Source organism: Pelophylax lessonae (genome assembly GCF_965119305.1).
Source record: "Pelophylax lessonae genome assembly, chromosome: 9".
Taxonomy (NCBI): Eukaryota; Metazoa; Chordata; class Amphibia; order Anura; family Ranidae; genus Pelophylax; species Pelophylax lessonae.
In genome coordinates, this window is record NC_138776.1 from 175689597 (window position 1) to 175708875 (window position 19279).

Genomic DNA, 19279 nt, shown 5'->3' on the forward strand with positions numbered 1-19279 from the left:
CAACTGGAAGGCCGTTTACAGTACCTGACTGCACCATCTCTGGCAGCGACTTCAGATCCACCCGCTGCAGTCTCCACCTCCGCTCCTGCAACTTCAGGACAGTCAGCTCCAACTCCTACGATGATGGCTCCGCCTCCAGAACCAAGAGTACCTATACCTGAACGCTTCTCGGGGGATCGCCGCAAGTTTAGGTCATTCAAAAATGCCTGCCTGTTATACCTGGCCCTGCAACCCAGAACTTTTTCTTTAGAGACAGTTAAAGTGGGGTTTATTATTTCCCTGTTGTCTGATGAACCCCAGTCCTGGGCCCATCAGTTACTGGAACAGAAGGATCCTGCTGTCAGTTCCATTGAGGTTTTCTTCGAGGCTATGGCACAGCTGTACGATGACCCACAACGTATGGCCACTGCCGAGGCTACGCTCCATAAGCTACAGCAAGGCCGACGCCCTGTAGAGGATTACACAGTGGACTTTCGTAGGTGGGCCGCAGACACAGGGTGGAATGAGGCCGCCCTCAAATACCAATATCGGTTAGGTCTGTCTGAAACCCTGAAAGATGAGTTGGCACGAGTAGAGACCCCCACCTCATTAGAGGGGCTCATTCAACTCGCCATCCAATTGGACAGACGTTTGCGGGAACGCAGGTCTGAACGAGCTCAGTCTTATCAGCCTACTTGGATGTTACCCAAGGTGCCACCATCTCCTGCTCCTCTACCCACTGCTACCAACCCAATGTCTCCTGAAGAGCCTATGCAGATCGGAGTGGTCCGCACAGCCTTAACCCCTGCTGAAAGGCTTTGTCGCAGGCAATTGAACTTATGTCTTTACTGTGGGGAAGATGGACACTTTCTCCGTGACTGCCCAGTGAGACCAAGTAAGCCCGCTGCTTTCAACCATCTGCATCTCCAAATTCCGGGACCCTCTCCCGCTCACCTAGTCCTTCTTGTTTCATTACAGGTAGCAGAAGGAGAGATCAAGCTGCCAGCAATCATTGATTCCGGAGCCTGCAGCTGTTTCCTGGATATCTCTGTGGCAAGAAACCTTCACATTCCACTCCAGACCAAGCGCCATAAACTGGAAATCCACCTTGCAGACGGCACCACCCCCAGGTCCGGGCCCGTCATTCAGGAAACCTTACCCGTACTTGCCACTACTGGCCCTGGCCATAAGGAACTTCTTCACTTTGACGTCCTTCCTTCACCTATGTTTCCTGTAATTCTGGGAATTCCGTGGCTACGGGCCCATAACCCGTTGATAGACTGGTCCAAAGGAGAAGTATCCTTCAAATCAGTGTACTGCCTCCAACATTGTATGACTCCTGAGATACCTCCTCCTGCCAGCTGTCTTGCCATTCAGCCTGTTTCCAATGCCAGCCAAGACGTTCCTTCCGCCTATCATAGTTTTCTGGATGTATTTGATAAGAAGAAGGCGGACTCTCTACCACCTCACCGTCCCTATGATTGCCCAATAGAATTGTTGCCTGGTGCTGAGATCCCTTTTGGCCGTATTTTTCCACTTTCAGAGACAGAACTTGAAGCCCTACGGCAATACATCGATGAAAACCTCAGCAAGGGCTTCATTCGTCCTTCTTCCTCTCTGGCCGGAGCCGGAATCTTCTTTGTGGAGAAAAAAGACCACACTCTCAGGCCATGTGTGGACTACAGGGACTTGAATAAAATAACTATAAAAAACCGGTACCCACTCCCTCTCGTTCCTGAGCTCTTCCAGAGGTTTCGTTCTGCTCAAGTCTTTACTAAATTAGACTTACGAGGTGCCTATAATTTGGTGCGGATCCGCGAGGGCGATGAATGGAAGACTGCCTTTCGAACCCGTTTCGGGCATTTCGAATACTTGGTTATGCCCTTCGGGCTGTGTAATGCCCCCGCCACTTTCCAGCACCTTGTAAACGATATTTTCCGAGAATTCCTGGACAATTTCCTCATCGTTTATTTAGACGACATCCTTATTTTTTCTACTACCCTGGAGTTGCACAGAATACATGTACAAAAAGTATTGGCCACTCTCAGAAAACACGGGCTTTATGCTAAAGCAGAAAAATGTGAATTCGAGAAGTCATCCATACAATTTCTGGGCCTGATTATCTCCACTGATGGAATAGCAATGGACCCTCAGAAAGTGTCTGCCATCCTGGAGTGGCCTGCCCCCTCTGACAAAAAGGGCATCCAAAGGTTTGTGGGTTTCGCAAACTTTTACCGAAGGTTTATTAAGGACTTTTCCCGCATCATTGCCCCCATTACGCAAATGACTCGGCAAAACACTCGGTTCCAATGGTCCCCAGAGGCCCAAAGTGCATTTGACAAGCTCAAGGCTGTATTCACCAGTGCTCCTGTGCTACAACACCCAGACCCAGCCTTACCTTACGTCCTTGAAGTGGATGCTTCAGAAGTGGCCACGGGAGCAGTCCTATCGCAACGCCAGGGACCCAAGGCATTGCTTCACCCAGTAGCGTTTTTTTCTAGAAAACTCAGTCAGCCTGAGAAGAACTACGATGTAGGGGACCGAGAACTATTGGCCATCAAGGCCGCATTAGAAGAATGGCGATATTTGCTGGAGGGCGCAGCCCACCCAATAATGATATTCACGGACCACAAGAACCTCGAATATCTCAGATCAGCCAAACGCCTAAGACCTCGGCAGGCCAGATGGGCACTATTCTTTTCGAGGTTTAACTTCCATCTCACATACCGGCCAGGCTCTAAGAATGGGAAGGCAGATGCCCTCTCGCGGATGTTCCCTGAAACCCCTGTGGATGTCACCCCCAGTACAATTCTGTCCTCTCAAAACTTTCTTTTACTCCAGCCTGATCTTAGGACCACCCTTGAACTGGCCTCTGCCCGCTGTACTGCTCCTGAGACTGCTACTCTCAAAAAACAGGGAAAATTTTTCTTGCATGAAGACAAGTTCTTTGTACCCCAGGAAGCCAGACTCACGGTCCTTAAAGCTCTTCATGACCATCAACTTGCTGGTCACTTTGGGGTCCGAAAGACCTTAGAACTAATTCAGCGATCCTATTGGTGGCCAAACCTAAGAAAGGACTGTAAGGACTATGTGAGTTCCTGTACCACCTGCCTTCGGAGTAAAGGCAGTCACGTCCAAGCTTGGGGTCTGTTGAAACCACTTCCGGTCCCAAGACAACCATGGGAGATGTTGTCCATGGATTTTATAGTGGACCTACCTTCCTCAGAGGGATTCTCCACAATTATGGTGATAGTAGACCGCTTGTCCAAAATGGCCCATTTTATTCCCATGGTTGGCACTCCTTCGGCCGTGGACACGGCACATACCTTTGTCAAGGAAATAGTGAGGCTACATGGTCTACCCGGCAGCATTGTATCCGACCGTGGAGTACAATTTACTTCCAGATTTTGGAGGTCTCTCTGTAAAGCCTTGAATATTGTAGTCTGCTTATCTTCAGCATATCACCCCCAAAGTAATGGTCAAACGGAAAGAACCAACCAAACCCTTGAGCAATATCTCCGCTGCTTTTCCACATTCTCGCAAGACAACTGGGTATCCTTACTCCCGTGTGCGGAGTTTGCCTACAATAACACAATTCATGCTTCCACCCACCAGTCTCCATTTTTTGCAAACTATGGGTTTCACCCATCCTTTTTACCTAACCCTGTGTCTGAGACTACAGTACCTGCTGTTCAAGATAGGGTAGCCTTCCTGCAAGAAAATTTTCTGCTATTACAGAAGACCATGCAAAAGGCACAAGAAGCCTATAAGGAATGCTACGACAAGAGAAGAAGGGATAGCCCGGCCTTGAAGGTGGGAGACAAAGTGTGGCTGTCCACTCTTAATCTTAAGTTGGCCTGCCCATCCAAGAAGCTGGGTCCAAGATTCATTGGTCCCTTCCCGATCAAGAAGATGGTCAATCCTGTGGCCTTTGAATTATGCCTTCCAGATACTTACAAGATTCACCCAGTCTTCCACGTGTCTTTGCTTAAACCGGCCAACCCTGGTCCTTTTCCTGGAAGAGATAGCTTGCCTCCACCTCCAGTTGTAGTAGATGGAGAAACGGAATATGAAGTGGAATCCATCCTGGACTGCCGTAGACGAGGAAGGCAAGTCCAGTATTTAATCAAATGGAAGGGCTATTCTCTGGAGGAAAGTTCTTGGGAACCTGCTGGGAATATACACGCTCCCAGACTGTTACGTGACTTTTTCAAAAGATTCCCTGAAAAACAGGCTCTGTTAGGCATCTGGAGGCTGCCCCTCAGGGGGGGGCACTGTCAGGGAACTACCAATATCCTGGCGAATCAGCGAATTCGCGCATTGGCGCGAATGCGCATGCGCGCCCAAACACGGGCAAACGCAGTTAGGAATGTGCGTGCGCCAATGCGCACGCGCGTACGCCATGCGTAATGGCGCTTGGCGCCAATCGGCCTATTTAAAGCCAGCAGCCACAACATCTAGTTGCTGGATGATCAACAGCCTCCCGTGTTCCCTGTGCCTTGTTTACCTGCTGATCTTGCCTTCTCGTTGCCGACCCGGACTGTCTGACTTTGCTTCTCCTGGCTCCTGACCCCTCGGCTTGCTCTCGGATTCCTGTTGTCTTCTCCAATACTTGACCTCGGCTTGGCTCCTGACTTCGCTCCAGTATCTCTCCCAGTCTGTTCCTGTCTGCACCTTGTAACTGCCTGGCTTGCCAAAGTGTTCCAGACCTGCTTGGGACTTCTCAACAAGTTGGGTCCTGCTTCCATCCTGGTCATCCCAACCGGCAACCCGTGCTACTTCGGGCACAGCACTCCCTGTCCCACTTCCAGGGGTACTCTGCACCTAGCCGCAAGGGGAGCACTCTCTACACTCCGGCTTCGGATCAGGTACGTGACACAAGGTTGTGGCTGAAGGGTCTTTCAGGGGGAGTTTCCCCAGGTAATCTGTAATGTTCTGGATCCACAGTAGAGCCAGCAGTTGGGCAAGCACTTTTGTGAACACTTGGGGTGCAGAGTAGAGCTCAAATGACAGTGCTACAATTTGGAAGTGTTGGTCTCCCACAACAAAATGCAGAAAGTGTTGATGGGGGTGTGTGCATCTTGTATGTCTACTGATACCAGAAATACTCCTTGTCTGAGAGGCAATGACAAATCTTGATTCCATCCAGAATTTTTGTACGCAAAACAATATGTTTAGAGATGTTAAGTCTAGTATTGGGCGGATGCCCCCATTAGGTTTTGGGACTGTGGATAGGTTTAAATAGAAACCTTAAAACCACTTTTCTGAAGGAACTGGTACAACCACTACTTGCACCAGAAGTAGATGTAAGGTGGTCATTAAATCTTCTTTAAAAAAATACCACAGAAAAACAAATACAATGGTCCCCTGCGCTCAGGATATATAAAATGCAATATCCCTTATTATTAGTGTCTAATCTCAGACAAGTCACATTTACTTAAAGGCAAAATATTTAAAAAAAACACCATTAAATCTCAAAGAACATAATTGGTATTAGTAGCGCAGACAAAATATGGTCCGGGGCAACAATGAAAACATCCCATCAAATATCAAACCACAAAAGGTGCTCAGTCCATCAGATAGAATAGAGTGTCTTGACAGAGTCTATATAGCGATGGATAGCCTTCTATTACAGATCAGACCCACAGGAATCCCAGTGTGCAGCCCAGACCACCACACAGTCCTTCACCGCTGTGCAAACAGATATAGTGAAGATGGTAACTCACCAGAACCAAATGCCTACCCACTCTCATGGAAAAGGCAGAAGGGCATAGTAGATAATCACCACAGTGGCCTGGCTCCTGATCCCTGTGTCCAGCGCTGATAGTATCCACTTCGGGTCCTTTAAGCTACAACACACCCCTCTCCTCAGCTCCTCTACAGTCTCCCAAATAGATAGCAATGGTTGGGGGAAGAAAAATAGAAAGGCCTGCACTAGTGTGATATTGTTTAAAACTCTAATTTTATTATCCCAAACAAATATCCACTCACAAAATTAAATGATGACAATGCAGTAAAATGTATTGAACGGGGACACTCACGGATGATCATGGCTTCCCTCACCTACTCCACGCCGGTGTAAAGACTCCCTAGCTTTAACGTTTGCCACCCCCGAGCACTTCCGGTTGCCGTATGTTCACGCACTGACGCGTTTCGTCGTTTCCGACTTTGTCAAAGGGGAGTGAACATACAGCACGGCTCCCTGGATTTAAGGCAACACATCCACACAGCTTCGGCTTAAATGATGATCACCAAGGCAGTCCCTGCTCCACATACATATGTATAAAGACTGGGCAATGATACATACCCCATATCCAACTGAACAATCCGGCTCCAAGACAATCCCTGGGAGACAGGCTAAACTTGCTGCCAGCACATTTAACTCTTTGCTGATCTCTCCCACCCATATATAGCATACAACAGCATAAAGATGTAATCACTCTACTGATCAATAATAAAGTGATCAGTAATCAAGCCTTACAGCATATGTGCGGATGCATAACATTAATAACACAAAAAACAAACAAATACATATTAAATAAACACTGAGATAAAACACAGCTATATATCAATTAACCCCAAATAAAGTTAATGATAAAATATATGTAAAATATATATAAAAATATATATATATATAAAAAATATATATGTAAAAAACATATTAAAACTGAGACAAATAGTGCAACGAATTAATATTGCACTGATCATCATTGTCTCAATATGAATACTTCATTATTTGTATAAAAATCATAAAGCAAATAATATTAAACCCCACAAAAGATAAACAATAACTTAAACATATATATCACAGGAGGTCAAGATAGTATAATATATAACCTATCCTGGATATTACAAATAACAGGATACTCAAAAAATTTGAACAAGGAAAAGTGAACCGCTAGTCTCTCGCTCTTCATAGACTATTGATCACTAAGGAAGCAGTTTAAGTCTAGCTCTATATTCAAACCTCTGGGGTCAAGGGCCTGGGTCAGGAAGATCTACTTGGTTTCACATTTTGATAAATCTCTGACCCAATATGCACCCCTCCAAGAGGGGGGTCACCCTTTCAATACCCCAGAAGTGGAGCCCTCGTGGATCTCGTTGGTGGAACCTCCTAAAGTGGCCAGAGACACTATGGTCCCTAAACCCTTTCAGGATGTTGGAAATATGTTCCCCCACCCACTTCTTAATGGTCCGCTTGGTGCGACCGATATATATTTAGTTGCATGGGCACATCAAGGCGTACACCACATGGGTGGTATCGCATGTTATAAGATGTTGGATTTTGAAACTTTTGCCAATTGCAGGTACATTAAATTCTTCCCTCCTTTTTGGGTTAGTCCTTGCAAAATAACAGGCCTGACATTTGACACATGTGTGAAAGCCTTTCATTCCTGGAAAAAAAATGTATTAGGGGGTCCAGGACTTTCCTCACTATCCGATCCCCAAAGTTTGGGGCTCTACGATAGACAAAGGAAGGGTTATCTGGAAGGATTGGCCCCAAGTTACGATCCCTCTGCAGTATATATCAGTGCTTTCTAAAGATCTCCTCCACCTGTCTAAAATCCTCAGAAAAGTCTGATATAAAAACTCCATTCCTTCCTACTATCCTTTGGTCTAACCTTGTCTTCCAAACATGGGATCTGGGTATTTCTAGTATGTTTTGAATTTCTTTGTCCAGGACCTCCTCTCTATACCCCTTCTGTAAAAATGTCCCCTTAATTACCTTAGATTTCATGAGGTAATCCTGATCATAGAAGCAATTGTGTCTTACCCGCATGAATTGCCCTCTAGGTATATTCCTTAGCCAGGTGGGATGATGGCCACTCATTATTGACAGATAACTGTTTCTGTCAGTCGGCTTGAAATATACCTTTGTTGCAAACCTGTTTTGTTGTCTGAAGGTGGTAACATCCATAAACTGAATACTAGCCTTGTCCCAAGGGAACTCCAACCTGATATCATTAGGGTTTGAGTTCAAATAGGACATAAAGCTAAACAAATTCTCCTCAGTACCCTCCCAGGTGAACAGGATGTCATCAATAAATCTTTTATAATATCGCAATTTCTATCTCATCTGGTTAAAGACAAATTTGTCCTCCAACTCTGCCATAAAGATGTTGGCTAAGCTAGGGGCGAATTTAGCGCCCATAGCAACACCCATCTTCTGGCTATAGAACTCATTTTGATACCAAAAATAGTTGTGGGACAAACAGAAGTCTAGTGACTTCTGTATGAATCTTTTCTGGGCAAATGGGATCTCATCTCATTTGCTCAGGGCCCAATTGAGTGCCAGGAGGGCATCGTCATGTTGGATGATGGTGTAAAGTGAGGACACGTCGGTTGTCACTAAGAAGGCCGATGAGTCCTCACCCAACATCACATCACCCAAAGACACCAGCAAATCATTTGAGTATTTTAAGAAAGCCTTAGTGCTGATGACACTGGGCTGAAGAAATGTATCAAGGTATTGGCCCAACCTCGCCGTCACTGACCCAATACCATTGATGATAGGGCAGGCAGGTGGACATTTGTCGTCCTTATGAATTTTAGGGAGTGTGTAAATTGTGGGAATTCTACATACACTCGGAGTCAAATACTTTTTTTCTTTTTTAGTCAGAAAATGCGTTCTGAAGCCTAGATTAATTAATGACTTCAATTCAGCCTCAAAGCCCTTTGTTGGATCAGCTGACAACCTGACATAAGTATTCCGGTCATCCAACATGTTCATCAACTGTTGGTGATAAAATTGTCAGCGTGTCTTATGATGATAGCCTTTCTTTTTACAAGGACTCCAAGCCCTCCACAATATGCCTACTATTATTATCGACCTTCTTATGGGATACTAGTTGTTGCAAAACATCCAACACCAGATTTTTAAAGACCTCAATGCAATGGTTGTTACTAACTGGGGGGTTGGAAATGGATTTATTTTTCAACCCGCTGTTAAGGATCCCCCCTGAACTTCCATTGCTAATTGAGGTGATTGGGTTATTTAGGAAATATTTCTTAAGGTTGAGTTTTCTAATATATTTATGGGCATCAATGTATACGTTAAATTTATTAATGGCACGCTTCGGTGCACATTTCAAGCCCTGATCCAAAATATGCAGTTATTTTTTGGTCAACTCAACCTTACTCACGTTAAAGATGCCCTGATTTAATACTCCCTCCTTCCTTTTCTTGTGCTGGATTTTTTGTCCAGCCCTAACGCCTCTTCTTGTTTGCGATCTTCTCCTGAAACTCTCATTTCTCCTTGGTGTCTATTTTGGTAGGAACGGTGTCTCCCCCGCCCCCTCCCTCTCTCTAAAAAAGGACGACCCCGTGAGTTTTGAGAATGACCAGTAACTACTTCTCGATTGGCCAAAGGTTGATAGTAGTTGCCATGAACATAATTTGGAGTAGAATTCCCATTGTTAGAGGGATAAGATCTACCTATATAATTACCAGGACTCCCTTCTACTATTAGCTGATCCCCTTGTTGTTCCACCTCTATGGGGAACATCAATACCTTCCCGGGTTCCAGAGTAGTTAGAATTCCCACCTGCCCCATTCTGTCTCCAATTGGGAGTACCATTCCTGGGCTCCCACTGATTTGTTACATTTCTTGGCGGTCTCCTAGGTGTATTAGTTTGAGTGGATCTAATAGAGGAGTATTGTGGGTCCCCTTCGGGGCAACCACCTTAATTACTTCCTGACTAGACCCCACAACATTAGACAACATTAGAACCAATGTCAACCTGCCAATTATACACACGCTTATTTTTAAAATCAGTCATATCCCTATTAAATTTCTTAACTTTTTTTCTCTGAGTATCCTTGTCAATTTCATCCAGTTTCTTTTTTGTGTTCTCATTAAAATCCTTCAAATCTCCTAATTCAGAAATGGTGCCTAATTAGTCTTCTTGCTTTCAGTCCACAACTGGCAGATCATTGGAAAGTAAAAAGTGAGGAGGGGGCAGAGATAGAAACTTTATTTTGTACTCTTTTAAATTACAGATAGGAACCCTGAGGTTCAAAACATCTAAGATCCATACTGGTGCATATGCCAAAAGATGTGTCCCCAGTCTAAGGAGTGATGGCATCCCTTTCTTGCGAAAAGGCCTTCCTGACAAGCTTGGTGCCAACAAAAGGAAGTATTAAGCCTTGGTTTTAAGGTTAATGATTGAGGAGAGCAAAGTAGTAGCCACAGGAATAGCAGGCTTAGGCTTTTTTCCTATAGGTAAGGAACCTTTCCCCAGGACTTCCTTGATGAATTTATCCCCAGATAGGCATTCACCATCACAAGGAATGCACAAAAGAAGCTTCTACAAGCAGGTTCAGAAGACCAAGCTTTTAGCCACAAAATACTGCACATATGCATAGAGATAAGGGACATTGTAGAGATTTGGTTAATTACATTCTCTGAAGTGTCAACACACAGCAATAGGTCTGACAGCATCAGCTGCAATTGTTCTAAAAGAACAGGATCATTACACACAGCTCTTGGTCTCTGTTCATTTGTCTTGTCAAGGTAGCAATATTTAGGCAAATAGACATGGCAGAAAGTGCTGGTTGCAAGGGCAAAGGAGGCTCTGCTTCCAAATGCCTATCAACAGAATCCTTAAAAGAGAAAACACGTTCAATAGGAACTGTAAGGTGTTTAATGAGAACTGGAATGAAAGGATCCAGTCCTCAAAAAATTCACAATGAATCTATGTGGGTATGGAAAAAGCATTTGTTGACTTAGTGAATAGTTCACTGTCAATTATTGTGTCCACGGTGGAGAGCATTTGGCATGAAGACATAGCCTGCACCTCATAAAATGCAGGGATCATGGTGATTTAAACCATTTAATTTGACAGTGTCCCAAGCTACACACATACTGGGTGAAATTTATGGGTACGATAAATGCTGTATTTCAGATCTCAATTCCACTTGACCCCAAACCTTGACTACTGGGTATCCTACATGATTTCCAATCATCAGTTCCAATTCAAGAATCTGTGGCTAGAACTCTTTTTCAAACCCGGAGAGTTATACTTAAGACATTGTATGCCTATTGATTCCCCACCCCATAAGGAGTGGGTACAATGTATGGGTGAAATTCTTTAGACTAGAGAAATACATTTACCAACACAGGGGGTGTCCCCACAAATTTGAAAACATTTTGGGCCCATGGCTAGATACCCAGAGTCTGAATCCTCTAGAGTTAGTTATAGATAAACTACTCATTGGATGAGATCTATTTCCCCGACAGGGAAACTTTATTATATACGTGTTTGTTGGGGCTGTGCATTTGAGATTTGTTGGGGGTTGCAGGGACACACCTTGCTTGTACTGGAATTTAATGACATGACATGAGACAAATTGCATAAAATTATGAATTTTATTTAACACATTTTAAAATTCAAGAAATTGTAAAGTACATAACAGTATAAAAAAAAAACATCAAAAAGTGTGCCTAAATGTAATACATTTAATCATGTAACACCTTCTAATATACTCATTTGGCATAGCAATAGGCTTGAGGGGTAAAAGTTGTTCAATCCTCAAAGGGTCAATGCATTTCGCTAACAGCTTAGTTTCTTCAGGAGCCATAGGTTAAGTATCATATTCTGCTAAAGAAGACATAAATACATATCAATTTTAGCATATTTACTCTTATCATAGTGATCAAAAAATATTTTACCAGCTCAATACTTAACCAAAATATGCTCTATTGCAATCACAGCGACACATGGTGGGATATCAGAGGCATCAAAGTGTCTGTGGGGTGGACACAGGGGTTACAGCTCCTTTGAAATAACCTAATGATATGAGGACCAAAATGAGCCCAAACGGCCCTATTGAAGATAACATAGTACATGGCCTATACATATGCAAATTGATAGTCTAAAAGGACTGAATTCCCCTAAGGGAATATACATACTTTTTATTAAGTAGTTTTTGATGTAACTCCAAGGGTTTTCCTTAGGTGTGTAAGACTGGTATATAAGCGTTCCAACACCAGGGGGAGCTAATGTATATGCCAGATAATTTCACTAATCTAAGGAGACAACATACAGTGTATATGTAGGAGTACAGATTTAGTGTGTTAGTTTAACAAATGTATGGCTATAGATTAAATGTATCTTTGCAAAGAGTAACAAAAAGTATCAATATGGATGCCAAAAACCTATAGTTACCTCCATAAGTATTGGAGTATCTGGCCTAAAGATAGACCTAAGAAAGAGCTATTTACCAATGAGATGTCCACTATCTAAAAAAAATAGCAAGTCATCTGAGGATAAGGTACACAAAAAAAAAAGAATTAGCCCATGATAAGGTGTCAGCAATTGTCAGAGATAAGCATGTAAAGCCAAAGAGTCATAGGTTACTTACTGTGTGTCTCCCTGCAAGGTAGGGCATATGATGCCACCAGCAAGGCAAGACCACACATGAAGGAGCTTATATAAGCCCCCACAAATGCCTCACGATCATCCGGCCAAAGCCTAGAGATGACATTGACCATCCCCAATCGCAATCGTACATGTGCATTTACGGAGTATATAATTACAAAGGAAGACCTCTACCCATGCCACATCCAAAATTCTAATAGGAAAAAAGGGGGGTTGCAGGGACACACCCTTCTTGTATTGGACTTTAATGGCATCACATGAGACAAGGACAAATATCATAAAATTATGAATTTTATTTACAACATTTTAAAATTCAAGAGATTTTAAAGTACATAATGTAAAAAGATCAAAAAATTTGCTTAAATATGATACATTTGACCATCTGACACCTTCTAATATACAAACCCAATTCCAAAAAAGTAGGGACACTGTACAAATTGTGAGTAAAAAAGGAATGGACTAATTTACAAATCTCATAAACTTATATTTTATTCACAATATAATATAGATAACGTATCAAATGTTGAAAGTGAGACATTTTGAAATGTCATGCCAAATATTGGCTCATTTTGGATTTCATAAGAGCTATACACATTCCAAAAAAGTTGGAACAGGTAGCAAAAAGAGGCCGGAAAAGTTAAATGTACATATAAGGAACATCTGGATGGCCAATTTTGCAACTTTTTAGGTCAATTGGCAACATGCTTGGGTATAAAAAGAGCCTCTCAGTGTGGCAGTGTCCCCCAGAAGTCAAGATGGGCAGAGGATCACCAATTCCCCCAATGCTGCAGCGAAAAATAGTGGAGCAATATCAGAAAGGAGTTTCTCAGAGAAAAATTGCAAAGAGTTTGAAGTTATCATTATCTACAGTGCATAATATCCTCCAAAGATTCAGAGAATCTGGAATAATCTCTGTGCATAAGGGTCAAGGCCAGAAAACCATACTGAATGCCTGTGATCTTCGGGCCCTTAGACAGCACTGCATCAAATACAGGAATGATACTGTAATGGAAATCACAACATAGGCTCAGGAATATAAAAGAGGACCAATGCGCTATCCGAGGGGTCTGACTCTGTGTGTAATCGGTGATGTGAACAAATCAAATCTAAAAAATAAATAAATAAATAGAACAGAAAAAGCAGCCAACCATTAATCGGTGTCCCCACCGTGAAAAACAGTGTGTGAGTAATCAAAAAAATCGGCGCTAATTCATCAAATCATACATAATCCAAATGTGATATCCAAAATATCGTGCAGCGTGTGAAGAAAAAATAGTTATATACTAAATATTATGCAGCGTGAATGAATAATGCATAAATTCAAGTCCAAATGAAACGTATTAAAAAAGAAAAAGAAAAATAATCAGTCCAGACAAAAATGCTAAATAGCAATCATACATGTGTAGAAAAAATATCTTCAAATATATTGTGAATCTTGGTATTCAAATTAAATTCATACGAAGTTTCTCACCCAACAAACAAGTGTGTAATGGCCGCTTACCTCAGTACACACCAAAGAAGAGCGTGTGTAATAAAGCTCTTGACGATGTCCCAAAAAAAATTCCCTCTGGTGTGGATGGATGGTGGGATCCCAAAACGAGCAGCACCGTATTCCTTCCTAATACTCTTCAATCCCTGGACATATATGGATCCTCCACTGTGTGAGAGTGTCTCATGGGGACAACAAAAGAGGGACCATCATGGTGCAGTAACTTCCAAAAAGTTTAATAAAAAAATGTAGTACACTTACAAAACGAAGATAAAAATCGAGCAGTGTCCGCCAGAGCGGTATAGTAGAGCAGTGGTCCTCAACTCCGGTCCTCAGGGCCCACTAACAGGCCAGATTTTAAGTATTACCTTGGGGAGATGCAGACTAGAGTACTGCAATCACTGAACAGCAAATTATATCACCTGGGATGTTTTTCAGTTATCTTGCAAACCTGGCCTGTTAGTGGGCCCTGAGGACCAGGGTTGAGGACCACTGTAGTAGAGGACTTCCGGTTATGGCCGTGAACACGGAATCGACGTTACCCGGCTCCTGCCGACGCGTTGCGTCACTACGCACTTGACTTTATCCCTTGATAAAGTAGAAGAAGGATCCAGGTACTGAAATGGCCAGCCTGCAGTCCACATCTTTCACCCAAAGAAAACATTTGGCGCATCATAAAGAGGAAGATGCGACAAAGAAGACCTGAAACAGTTGAGCAACTAGAAGCCTGTATTAGACAAGAAAGGAACAACATTCCTATTCCTAAACTTGAGCCACTTGTCTCCTCATTCTCCAGACGTTTGCAGACTGTTATAAAAAGAACAGGGGATGCCACACAGTGGTAAACATGGTCTTGTCCCAACTTTTTTGAGATGTGTTGATGCCATGAAATTTAAAATCAACGTATTTTTCCCTTAAAATTATACATTATCTCAGTTTAAATATTTGATATGTCATCTATGTTGTATTCTGAATTAAATATTGAAATGTGAAACTTCCACATCTGTTTTTATTCACAATTTGTACAGTGTCCCAACTTTTTTGGAATCGGTTTTGTGCTTATTTGGCATAGCAATAAGCTTGAGGTGTACAAGTTGTTCAATCCTCCAAGGGTCAATGTGTTTCATTACTTAGCTTCTTCAAGACCCATAGGTTAAGTATCATATTCTGCTAAAGAGGACATAAATACATATTAATGTTAGCATATTTACTCTTATCATAGTGATCAAAAAGTACATAAGATAAGTACATAGATAAGTGCATGGCCTATATGTAAATTGATAGTCTAAAATGGACTGAGAACTCCCCTAAGAAAATATACATACTTTTTATAAAGTAGTTTTTGATGTAACTCCAAGGGTTTTCCTTAGGTGTGTAAGACTTATATAAGCATTCCAACACCAGGGGGAGCTATATGCCTGATAATTTCTCACTAATCTAGCAAGAAAAGGCATATGATGCCGCCAGCAAGGCAAGACCACACATAGAGGAGCTTATATAAGCTCCCATGAACGCCGCACGATCATCCGGCTGCAGGTGGAAGATGAAGTCACAACATTGTGTGTCCCGAATTGCAACTGCGCATTAGCACAGTTACGGAGAATCCATCCCAATCTGAAGGGCCACACTGCCCGCCCACAATCGACAGGAAAATGGAGCCTAGGCCTACTAAGTGCTCTAGATGTAAATAGGCGACGAGGAGAAACAGAGAGGAGACTCAACAACCACCCAAAAGACTCAACAACCACCCAAACCATGGGTGGGGTTCTGGGAAATATGCCGTCCAAAACAGACCAAAGTGTCTCCGTCCACCACCATGAAGCCGGAGCCCCACAGGCCAGAATGTATATAAAGCATAAAACATAAATATGTAAAGCTAATTTGCAAGCAGTAGACACACAATACCATGGATATAGCCAAAGTATATTTGTTTTTCTTAACGCATACTTGATTTTAAATTGTTATGGATATATAGCATGTGTCGTGGTGTATCTTAATATTGAATCAATTATTGAATCAGCATATTTCTCCGGGGTGAGGATGTGACAAAATTATAAATTCTTTAAAGAAAAGGTTTTAAGCGAATCGCTTCATTCAAACCAGGTGGCACCGTCGCATGCTGCAAAATCCTTTTGTCAAAGTCTCCGACATTAGAGTCTGGTAAAATCTGGTAAAATTTGTTCTAACACAGCAAATTTGATGACACTTGTATCCCATTTGTGGGTACCCGTGTTTGATTTTTGAAGATCCATGGGCAGAACTCACATGTTCCACATTTCCAAGTACCGTGAACATCGTCATTAGATTCAAAAGTCTGCATGTGTTCGAAATTACTTCTCGTGACCCTATCACTGATGGATTTAGCTCTACTATAAGTGACGTCAGGGCAATCCCTGGCATACTTATTCAAAATAGGGTAATTTGTGAGAAGATACCAGTGTTTTTGAAGAATATATTTCACCTGCCCATGCTGTCTATTAAATGAGGTGATCAGACGGACCACATTAGATTATTTTTTCTCTTTCTTTTTGAATAATACTTTCTACCTAGATAGTTCTTTTTACTTTGTTAAAGGCTTTTTTTAAGACAGCTTCTCAAATATCTACTTTGAAGCAATCTATTACCCAAAGCACTAGCCTAGGATATAAAATCGCTTTCATTAGAGCATATTCTACAGAGTCTAAGGTATCGACTAAAAGGGATGCTGCATAGTGGTTTAGGATGAAAGCTTTCCGCATGAAGCAGAGTGTTTGCTGCTGTGGACTTTCGATAAAGTGATGTATCAAGGGAGCCATCATTCTGCTTTGTGATCTTTACTTACCTGTGGATCAAATTCCATGGTGAATTTTAGATGAAAATCATTATCATTAAGAGCCGCCATGAATTCCTTAAACTTCCCCTTTGTGCCCATCTAAAATAGGATGACATTGTCAATTCATCTTAGCCACAGCAGAATAGAATTCCAGAATTTAGTATATTTGTCATCCATAAATAAGGACTGCTCCCTCCACCCCCCCCCCCCGGTACAGGTTGGCATGGGTGGGGGCACAACAGGTGTCCATAGCCACCCCCCTGTACCTGGAGCTAGTGGGAGCCATTAAAGGTGAATACATTCCTGGTTAGTATATGCTCCAACACTGAGGATAAATTGACTATCTCCAGGAATTATTACCTCTTTCCCTTAAAAATTCACTTATGGTTTTAATTCCCATCGAATGAGGTATGCTACTGTACAACAGTATAACAGAGTTTCCGGAGGAAGAATTATCCCCTCCAGGTGTTTTAATGAATCTGTGGTATCTTGGATATATGATGGCAATGACATCACGTGAGGGCATAAATGACCATTCAACAGTCAACTTGCCAGTTAAGTGAGGGACCCGATTCCTGATTTTTTAGGTCCGCTCGTGGGTTGAGTTAGATTTTTATGCATCATAGGTAGGGCCTAAAACAGGTATTTTAGGTTGTTTGACAAGGATTGATTCATAGATGTCTTTGTTTATGGTGTGCTGGTGATTTGCTTCTAGCAGGATCTGCCCATATTCTTTTTGGAATTTATTTATCATGCTGACAGGGATCCTGCGATACTAATCTTGGTTTTGCAAGATCTCAAGACACATATTAATCCCTATCCATTAATACTATGTTTCCCTCCTTGTCGGAGGGCTTGATGACTAAGTCCTTATTTGTGCTTAATGAGTGTAAGGCCTCCTTTTCTGTTCACGTTAAATTACCAGTAGAGTAACCTTTAGTTTGCATTTCTGCAATTTCATTGCAGACTTGAGTCACAAATGCCAACAAATTTGGGTTTGTTTGTAATGGTTGGAACTTGTCCAATTTTTTTTGGACCGTGAATTTGGGAAAAGGAGATGGAGATTGTATATCAGTTGTGTCCGAGAGTTATATGTGGTCTGTTCTAAATGACTACCCTCATTTTCTTCCAAAAGTTCCATGAGATCTCATAGTGCACAAAAATCTTTAATTGTGAAGTCTTTCCACTGGACTAGAATGGTCTTGACATTTTTCTTTCAATTTCGATCTTTGTATGTAAGTTTACGTGCAAAAAGGTCGACATCTTTTATGATTTCAAAGTTGTCTATTTCTTGTGTGGGACAAAACATTAAACCTAGATTTAAGAGTTCATTCTCTGCTGGTGTAAGTAAGTGAGAAGATAGATTAATGATGCTGAGACCTAGGTGTTTGGGGTCACCTTGACCACAAATAGGTCCAGGTTCCCTGTCAACTTTTTGTTCCCTGTCAACTTGTAGCTAGTTGTCCTAAAAAAAAAAAAATAATCGCCTTGATCCATCTGTGAGGATGTGGGTAGTGTAGTGTTGTCATTAAGTGTTGGATTAATTGTGTTAGGTTAGGTAGATTTAGGAAGGTTACTAGTAAGTACTTGTGAAATGGAAGGTTTCAAAGACCCATCACCTGTTTTAGATGGGCCTCCCCACACTTGCGGGCAGCTCCCATTTTTATACCTATTAGTCATACGCTTCTTACCACCACCATGTGAAAATTTACCCCCACCAGTGGATATTTGTGTCTCCAGTGTGACTTATTAGATGCCTGTGAAGAATAATAAATAGTAGAAGTGTTAGAAGAGTCTGGCTTGGGTTCTTCCTGGGCAGTCTGTTGATTTGAATGATTTGGTTATACTTGGGGCCCCAAGATCGTTCTGGTCACCCTTGTGCCTATCTGTAGGCTGTGTGATTGAAAAAAGCCACTTTATAGCAAATTAATTGTTGTTCTTTATATTGAATCAAATCTGTCGTAAAGCCTTCCAGATGTTCCTGTAATATTTTTTTCTCTTTGAAGCTGGAATGAGAACATAAATATTGATTTTGGATATATACGTAACTGTTTTATTTCCTCATCTAGTTCTACTATGTACTTATCATATTGATCCGATAATAGCTCCATCATCTTATTTGAACACCCAAATTAATTGGCCTCCCATGCTTCATTTAAAATCAGAAGTTACCTTTTTAAAATTTGAGAAGACCTGAACTCGCAGGCTTACTAGTTTTTATTTTTTTCCTTTTTATAGCATTCAAAAACCTATTTATGCCAAAACACACTAGCTTTGTTCTCAAGTGCTCGCAAGAATTTTTGCATAAACAGATCAAGTTCAAACATCATATTTTGCTCCCCAGAGCAGTTTTTGTGACATTTAGACATAAGTCCCTCCCATGCTATGCCAGTCAAATCCATTGTGATAAAATATAAGAAGTCGTATGCTATCACACAGGGCTTTATGTACAATGTGTGCATTTTTACTTAAGGCCTAAAATTGCTTGCATATGTCTCAAAAAATTTGCGTGAACCTCACATATTAGGGGTCAAAAAGAAGCTTGTGTTTTTTACTCAATATACAGTATATAATTACGGTACAAAGGAAGACCTCTACCCATGCCAAATCTAAAATAAA